Source organism: Callithrix jacchus, chromosome 1 (genome assembly GCF_049354715.1).
Source record: "Callithrix jacchus isolate 240 chromosome 1, calJac240_pri, whole genome shotgun sequence".
Lineage (NCBI taxonomy): Eukaryota > Metazoa > Chordata > Mammalia > Primates > Cebidae > Callithrix > Callithrix jacchus.
In genome coordinates, this window is record NC_133502.1 from 74,695,699 (window position 1) to 74,704,256 (window position 8,558).

Here is an 8,558-nt window from a genome sequence, read left to right on the forward strand (position 1 = left end):
TAAAACTCTCAAACTCATTAGTTTTAGGACAATTAAAATTAAAACACCAAAATGCCAAATTTGCTATCAAATTTTAACAAATTACAGAAAATTGATAGGATCCAATATTAGAGAAACTGATTTTACAGATGGGAGTGTGCATTACCCCAAATGTTAGGGGAAGTAATCTGAGAGTATCACCTGTTAACTCTATGATGTAGAAATCCCACTTTTAGCAATATGTTTTACAAAAATAAAAAATAGAAATATGCCCAAAGATATTCTTTTGCATTTATTATAATAGAAAAATATGGAACACAATCTGAATATCTATCATGGTGAAAGTGCTGTAAAAACAATGCAGCATACATACTATGCGCTAGCATTGATATTAAAGGAATAGACCCTGAGCAAGAATGCAGCAGTGGTGGCATAATGGTGAATGTTCTGGAATCCCTCAATAAATCCAGAAAGAGCAATTGGAATAATAAAAACCCAGTATGTATGAACAGCATTTATAACAAAATGAGGTGATAAGGTGCCTCCCGAATCTCACATAAAAGCAGGTGGAGTCAGACCACAGATGACAAGGCCTATGTGATACAGGCTGTTGGGCAGGAGGTGGTAAGGGAGGACAGAGCACTCTATGAATGCCCCAAACCAGCTAGCCAAAGCCACCCTCCTGACAAACCCCCATAGTGAAGAGGACTCTGCCACTTTGCTCCAGAAAGTCTCTTGTCTCTCTCAATCATCATTTTGTTTATTAAAAAAATGTTGTTTGGATTTTTGTTGATATATCATGATTGTATATTTTAGGGGTACATGTGTTATTTTAATACCTGTATCTATTGTGAAATAGTCAAATCAGGGTAACTGCAATATCCACCATCTCAAGACTTTACATTTTCTTTTTGTTGGAAACATTACAATTTTTCTAGCCATTTTGAAATATGCAATAAATTATTGTTAACTATAATTTCTCTGCTACCATAGAATACTAGAACTTACTGCTTCTAACTCTATTCTTGGACACATGAACCAGCTTTTTTTCATCCCCCCCACTCTGCTTCCCTTCCCTGTAAAAAGTATTTTTGCATCAATATGCATGAGAGGAATTTTTTTGTTCTTTTTATTTTTTACAATGATGTTTGGTTTTGGTATCAAGGTCATGCAGACTTCAGAAAACAGGTTCCTCAGGGTTTCGTTGATTTCTGTTCTCGGGCAGAGTTTGTGTAAGATTGGCATTAGTTTTTCACTGGTGCAGCCATTTGAGTCTGGAGTTTTCTTTAAGGGAAAGCTTCAATTTATGATGTTAATTTCTTCAACATTACAGGATTATCCATGCTTGTTATTTCTTCTGAGATCAGCTTTGGTGAATTGAATTTTCCTAGGGATTTGCTTACTTTTCTCTTAAAAATTTAAGTTTATTGGTCTATTGTAATTATCATCTTACTATCAGGTTCCTATCTCCACCACCTATAGCGATGTGCCTCTCCCTTTCCATTTATGACTCTTGTTCTTCTCTTTTTATTCTCTTGCTCCAGCTTTGTCTTTTTTTAAAAAAAATTAATTTGGTAATCTCATTCTAAGTTTTTTAGATGTATACTTAGGCCACTTGATATTTAATCATTTATGTTCTTTAATATATCTGTTTAAGTTGAAAAATTTCCGTCTAAGCACCTCATCTGCTACATCTCACAAGTGTTTACATTTTTGTTATCAAGTTCAAAATAATTTCTAATTTCCATTGTAATGTCTTCATTGATCTTTGAGTTCTTTAGAAATTTATTCCTCACCTTCCAAAAATATGGAAAATTTATAATTATCATTTCATTATTATTTCCCAGATTAACTGAGCAGTGATCAAACGGCTCCATGGGATGAGGAGAATCCGGGCTCATCTCATGGAGTAAAGGCTGAGACCCCAATGGCCCTGGATGTGATGTGGTGGCAGCTATGGCAGGAGCTGGGGCAGCAGCAGCTGGGACCTCCACAAATAAGGGGTGCAGGTCCCTGGAGTGAGGAGAGGCTGAATGCATCTGACAAGGGGCATAAATTGTGTTCAATGAAATACCTTTCATTAGTTTGGGAAAATCCTCTCCCAGAGTCTCTTAATATTTTGTTCCAGTCTGTGCTATTTACCTCTGAACAGGACACTGTGTCCTCTTCTTTTTCACTCTTTCCTTTAGATTCCACATCTGTTTGTCTTTTGGTGCTTTATTTAGAATCTTTTCTTCTCATCTATATTCCTATTCACATATTTTCTCCTTAGCTGCATCTAATTTGCTATTTAGTCCATTATAAGTTTTAATATCAATAATTTTATTTTTCAAATTTAGAATGTCCATTGTTTTTCTTTAAAAGTTTCCAGTTTTCTGTCAAAAGTTTTAGACTTATTCATGATCTGCTTAAACATATTGAGGTAGTTAATTTATAGACTGTGACTCAAACTGGATTTTAAATGCTATTGAGAAATTCTTGTTTATTTTGTTAGGCATGATAATGATATAATGGTTAGGTCATTAAAATTATATGCTGAAGTCCTTAGAGGTGAAATGATATTATGTCTGTGACTTATATTTAAATACTCCAAAAAAGCATGTGTGTATATAATTGGTGAGGATGCATAATTTGTTCATGGGAGCTCTTTGGTGTATGCTTTAAAAAAGTTTTTTTAAAGTCTAGTTCTGATTACTCCACTTTGGGGACAATACCAGAGTTTGCTTCTACTGTCTTTCTTTTCTTATCTTTGTATATATCTAAGGTGTACAACTTGATGGTTTGATATTGCTTCTATTTTTTAAATTGCCTTTCTTGCTTTACATTCCCATGCTTTGGTTTTGAGAATATTGAGTCATTTCTGACTGAATGGCAATATTGTTTATTAAGAGTAGCAGAAACAATTTGAGGACTGGTCTGATGTTCTCTTCCTTCAGGCAAGATTTATATTTTCTCCTCGTTGGCAGCTGGTACCTGAGTAGCTCAGGTTCCTCATAATCCAATTTCACAATGGATTCAAAACTGGGATTCAGCGCCCACAAAAGGTGATTAACAAGCAAGGGCTCACCTTTGCTTGATCTTGTGATCTTGTGGATCACCCTTGCTCATACGATGTAGCCTTTCATGATCCTGACTCAGAATGGGTGGTTTAGGAGCCTTCCCTGCCCTTTGGTGGGCCGGGAACTCCAGACCTTATCCCCGCTGCACTCAAAGACTGCCAGGAGCACTGCTCCCTCTTCTTGCCTCTGGACTGCTTCTGGAAGCAGCAGATGTCTCTGGGAAGATTGGCCACAGGTGCTAGGCTCGCTCTCTGTATTTCCTTTTGCTCCCAGATCATGTTCTGTATCTATTTATTGGCTTGTTTGTTTTCTGGTGCCTTCAAGCAGATAGCTTTCCAATGACAACAACACCACCACCAACAACAAAGACTACCATCTTTTTTTGTTGTTCTCATGAGGTGGGGGTCAACCAAGCCAGTCCTGCATTGCCATGTACCATCTGCCTTCTCTCTTCATCCCTGCTCCTTTGATGGGCCCCTCTCGTCATCCTGACCATCTCTCCTGCCTGGTGGGAGGCTTTTGGTTCTGTTGATGAACAGAGTGCTACTCTAGAATGTGTTGATACTGACAAAGCCCTGCATGGTCCATTCTTGGAACAACTCCAGAGTGTTTGTGTCTCTTCACAGATATGCTTATCCATGATAAGCATGGATCCCTGAGTGAGCTGTGCAAAGACATTATATGTACTAAGATAGGCTGTGCGTGCTAGGGTTGTCTGAGCTAGAAGGAAATGTCTGTGGCAGGAGAGCAGCCTGCCTGAGAACCATGAATACATCTCAGGACAATGGATGAGGGGGACAGCTCATTATGGGTCACTCTGCAGCTTTTTGGATGCTTTTGGAGAGTGTAGCTTGAATTAGAGTGTTTTGAACTTTCTAGAAGACAATATGAAACTTCTACTGGAACTCAGTTTAGTTTAACAAATAGCAAGAGTGGGAGGGAGGAAGGGAAGAAAGAAAGAAAGAAGAACAGCTAGGAAGAGGGAGGTTGGTGGAAGGACTGTTCTATATTCAGGCCTGAGAGACACCTAGAGGCCAGCTGAAAGGTAGTTCCAGCTCCTTATGCCTGTGCCTGAAGCATATCACCTGGGCAGGCTGCAGAGCTCAATGTTTTCCTACTGTGGGAGAGAAGCTCAGTTATTAAAGACAGAAGGATTAGCAGAGCAGGTGCAATCCCATCCAAACACCCTTGCAGGGACAGGTGGAGCCAAGGGGAGTAAGGTCTGTTCTCTGCTACTCTGCCTTCATCTTTTAGGTCCCCATGCCTGCCCTGTTGTCCCCATATAGATGGTGTAGCTAATTCGTTGAAGTTCCCATGTGCTGCCCACTGCTCACGGTGCTTCACATTGAGTTAACTTACTTAATTCTCAAAGCAATCCTATAAGTTCAGAACTCCGTCATCCTCATTTTAGAGATTAGGAAACTCAGACACAAATTAATTTCTCTGGGAAATGGTGGAGGTGGGAATTCAAACCAGTTCGGTTCCAGAGTCTGTGCTTTTTTTTACTTAACTCATTCATGCTAGAGCACAAAGCCATTCCTGTTGGTTGCATTCCTTCCTGTGGGAACAAATTCCATCCTCATCCCGGGCAGTACTAACCCATTATGCAGAGGAATAATGACGCTGACTTAGTGGGTTCACACCTGGACTTGGCTCTCCTAGACCAGGTTCTGGGCTGGGTCTCCCCTCTGCTGCTTCACGCTTCTTCAGAGTTGAGCCTTAGGGAATCAGGCTGCTGCAGATACATCATCCCAAATTACAGAGTCTTATAGACTTTCACAGACCTTGTAGAGTTTGAAATCACATGATTCCATGATAGGAAACCATAAATCTTCAGCTAAATAGATTCTAGATTTCTCAAGGGACTCCAATTCTGGCTGCTGACAAAAAATGCCTCATAAGGCCTATTTATCCCTGGCTTTGTCATCTATCCCAGCAAAGAGGCAAAACCCCAAATACTGCCAACTTAAATTCCAAATTTTGAGTTTGTCATAAGTGCTCAAACGCAACAAAAACAGTTTTTCATAGATATCAGTCACATGTAAATAGGGGAAGAAATCAAGCATGAAGTCTGTGTTAAATACAATCACAGTTCTTTTATTTAATAAATTAAAAAGGCAAAAGCCAGCTTTATATTCCTGTCATAGTCAGTTGAGTGGTGGATTCATCTGATGGTGGCCTGGACCTCTAAGTTTCCTTCACAAGCCTTAACTCCAGAAGAGTTAACTCTGGTATCAGAGACAAGATGAGAGTGACCACCATGACCGGCAGCAGAGCCAAGTCATGGTGAGGATGGTTGGGCACACAGGTCTCCAGGGTGGGGTCATGGTGTCCATGAAATCAATAGACAACCTATCTGATCTACAAACTGAAAAGCACTTGAGTCAACACTCCTGAGTTTTGAGTGAACAGACACTATGGAAAATTTCTGAGAGAAGAGGTGGTTGGTTCCCCTTGAGCTCAGACCCTAGAGAAACTGCCTCAAAACCATACTTTATCTTCCTCCTACCATCCAAGACATTACCTGAAGCTATTAACTAGGGTGGCCATGCACAGGGGAAAGGGAGAAACCCAGGTTTTCAGGGAGTCATAGGCACAGGCTCTGGGCTGATATGAATCCAGCCCAGACTGGATATTGATGTGGGAGGTGAGATGGTCAGGGGAGAAATGAACTTTGGGCCTAAGTCTATTTCACAGTAGGCCAGTGGCTCTAGAAGCCCATCTTGTGGTTATTTTTCTAGCTCCTGAATGTAAAGTTGAGATAGAAATACTCAACAACTGGTCAAATCTCCACATTGATTTCCTTATCAATGTGGAGGGTGGGGCTAGGATCCCTGCTTAGAAATGGTCAAATGGAAACCCCTGGAACTACCTTTCCTTGTAAAACCAAAATCAATAAGCGCGTCTGGTGAATTTCAAAGATGGTGCACCATCAGAGACTTGCAAGATGCAGAGGAGGTGACTCTCAGGTCCTCTTCATGCAGAGGACAGGTGATTCTTGGAGAATGACAATAAATTATCATACATGTAATAATATGTGACTGTAACTGTAGCCATTCTTCAAGTGGTAGCTTTTTTGCTGGAGCAAATCAACACAGCTCTTGTCTCCTGGTATGCACCTTTCATATTGGCTACTGCTTTCTCTACATTCAAATATATAAACAGCAGCAGGAGCAACATGCTTTAATCAGAGACTTAAATGAGACTCCTTCATGGTCTCATTTAATTAGAAAACTAAAAAATACATTTTCAAGTCATCTTTGAAACTAGGATTCTGGAGGTAAATTAGTTCCATTTAGATTTACTAAAGTGAGAATTGGCCAATTATGGCCCAGGGACCAAGTCCGTTTTTGTATACAGGTGCACAGAATACTCATTCATTTATTTATTACTTTGGCTGCTTCCACAGTGTAATGGCAGAGTTGAGTGGTTGTGACAGAGTCTATGGCCCACAAAGCCACAAATCTGGACTCTCTGGACCTTTCTAGCACATGTTTGCTGCCCCCTGATGTGAAGCAAGACTGGTGAGGCAGGGCTGAAGCTAGGCCTCCCTACAGCTTCATATATATACATGGCATCTTGCTTTGTCGCCAGGCTGGAGTACAGTGGTATGATCTCGGCTCACTGCAACCTCTGCCTCCCCAGGTTCAAGCAATTCTCCTGCCTCAGCCTCCTGAGTAGCTGGGACTATAGGCATGTGCCAACACACCCAGCAAATTTGTGTATTTTTGGTAGAGATGGAGTTTCACCGTGTTGGCCAGGATGGTCTCGATCTCCTGACCTTGTGATCTTGTCTCAGCCTCCCAAAGTGCTGGGATTACAGGTGTGAGCTTCCATGCCCAGCCAACCTCCCTACAGTTTCTGTCTTCCACTGTGGGTTCAGGAGAGTCATGGATTTCTTCTAAGTTTCCCCAGTGTTTATGTTTGATTTCCTGCATCTCTGGGATGGTCACATCTTGACGTTTTGGGTGTTAGTGCCTATAGCTTCTAACCTAGCCTGCCTGGCTCCAGTGATGACCTGAGGCAATAATTCCCCCACTGATTGATGCTTATTTCAAGAGGTCATTTCAAGAGTCACAACCTAAAACTTGCTTCTTCAATGATTTTAAAACACTAAATTCCAAATATTAAAACTTTTTCAATCAAGTACCTAGAATTACTCTGGTTTCCTAAACTGAATCCTGGCTACTACATGCCTCAAGCCTGAATACTGGTTATTGGGATTTAAACATAGAGTTCTTCATATATATCAATTATTTGTAATATGTAATAAAATTTTATATGTTATATGTATAAATAAATCAGAGACAAAGACTGTGTTGAGGATATTACAAGATTTTAAAATTTGATAAATTAAATGGCAAAAACTAAAGTTACTGCACAATCATAATATGTTAAATGGAAATCCCCTGGCGAGTGGTTTGATTGGAAACATCATTAGGCCCCAGCTTTTCCTGACCCTGAAGCTCTGGCCCACTCAGGAGGTTCTGCCATGGTTGGAATGTCTGATTTCATAGATACAGAAAGATTGCTGATAAGAGAGCTTCCTGATATTGCGGTGTGGGTGCATGCTCCCAGGTATCCCTGCGTGTTCAAGATCTCCAAGGTCTGTTGAATAAGAGTGGAGGTGGTTGAGCAGGAGAGATGTTTGTTATACAACTGAGCTTCCTCATGAGATCATCTCTGAGGGTAGGCGTGGTCTGCATCAGGGTATCTCAGATCTGAAAGAAGCCATTGACTCCAACCAGAGAAGAGCTGAGGGTAACAAACCTGAAGTCACTTATGGCGAGATGACATCATGGCTTCCGTCTCAGGTACCAACAGCAGTGCACTTCATTATGATGATCTGATTTGGTTTTCTGAGTTTACCCTGGGGCAGGGTGAGGATTGAGCAAGGAGCCAGAACCCAGAATTACCCAGAATGGCAAGTAACTGGGTACCTTGCCATTATTCAGTTACTAATGAAGCTTGGAAGCGTGACACCCTCCCTGAATCAAAGCACAGGTTTTCACCTCCCCAGCCCCACCCCGAAACCTCCATGCTTCTCAGTTCATTGAGAAATAGGTGGAGAGCCCTCTGAAGATTTGGAACCGATTCATTCAATTATTTTGCAAAAATATATGAGTTCAAGTTCAAGAGTCTAGGTTTCTTTCTCTTTCATTCTATTCTACCATTTGACCTTTAACTTTCCTTTATACCTTTAGGGGGAAAATGAGCAAAGATCCTCAAGGGTCTCCATAAGAGGAATAAAAAAGACGAATTACTGGAAATAGAGATGGCAGGTTGATCCTTATTCTTTTGGCACAGAATCTATATTTAATATGACATTGAGAACTTATTCTCTGTAAACATAATGATAGAACTATATCATGTGTTAATTTGGAAACAAAATCTGTGTTTACTGTATTCCAGAAGAGAGATTTCTATTCATGTGTCAAGTGGGACACACTGGACTCCTGACCAGATGTGGTTTTCTAGAAAGAGGAAAAAATGAGAGTAAGACTTCCAAATGGCTTTTGC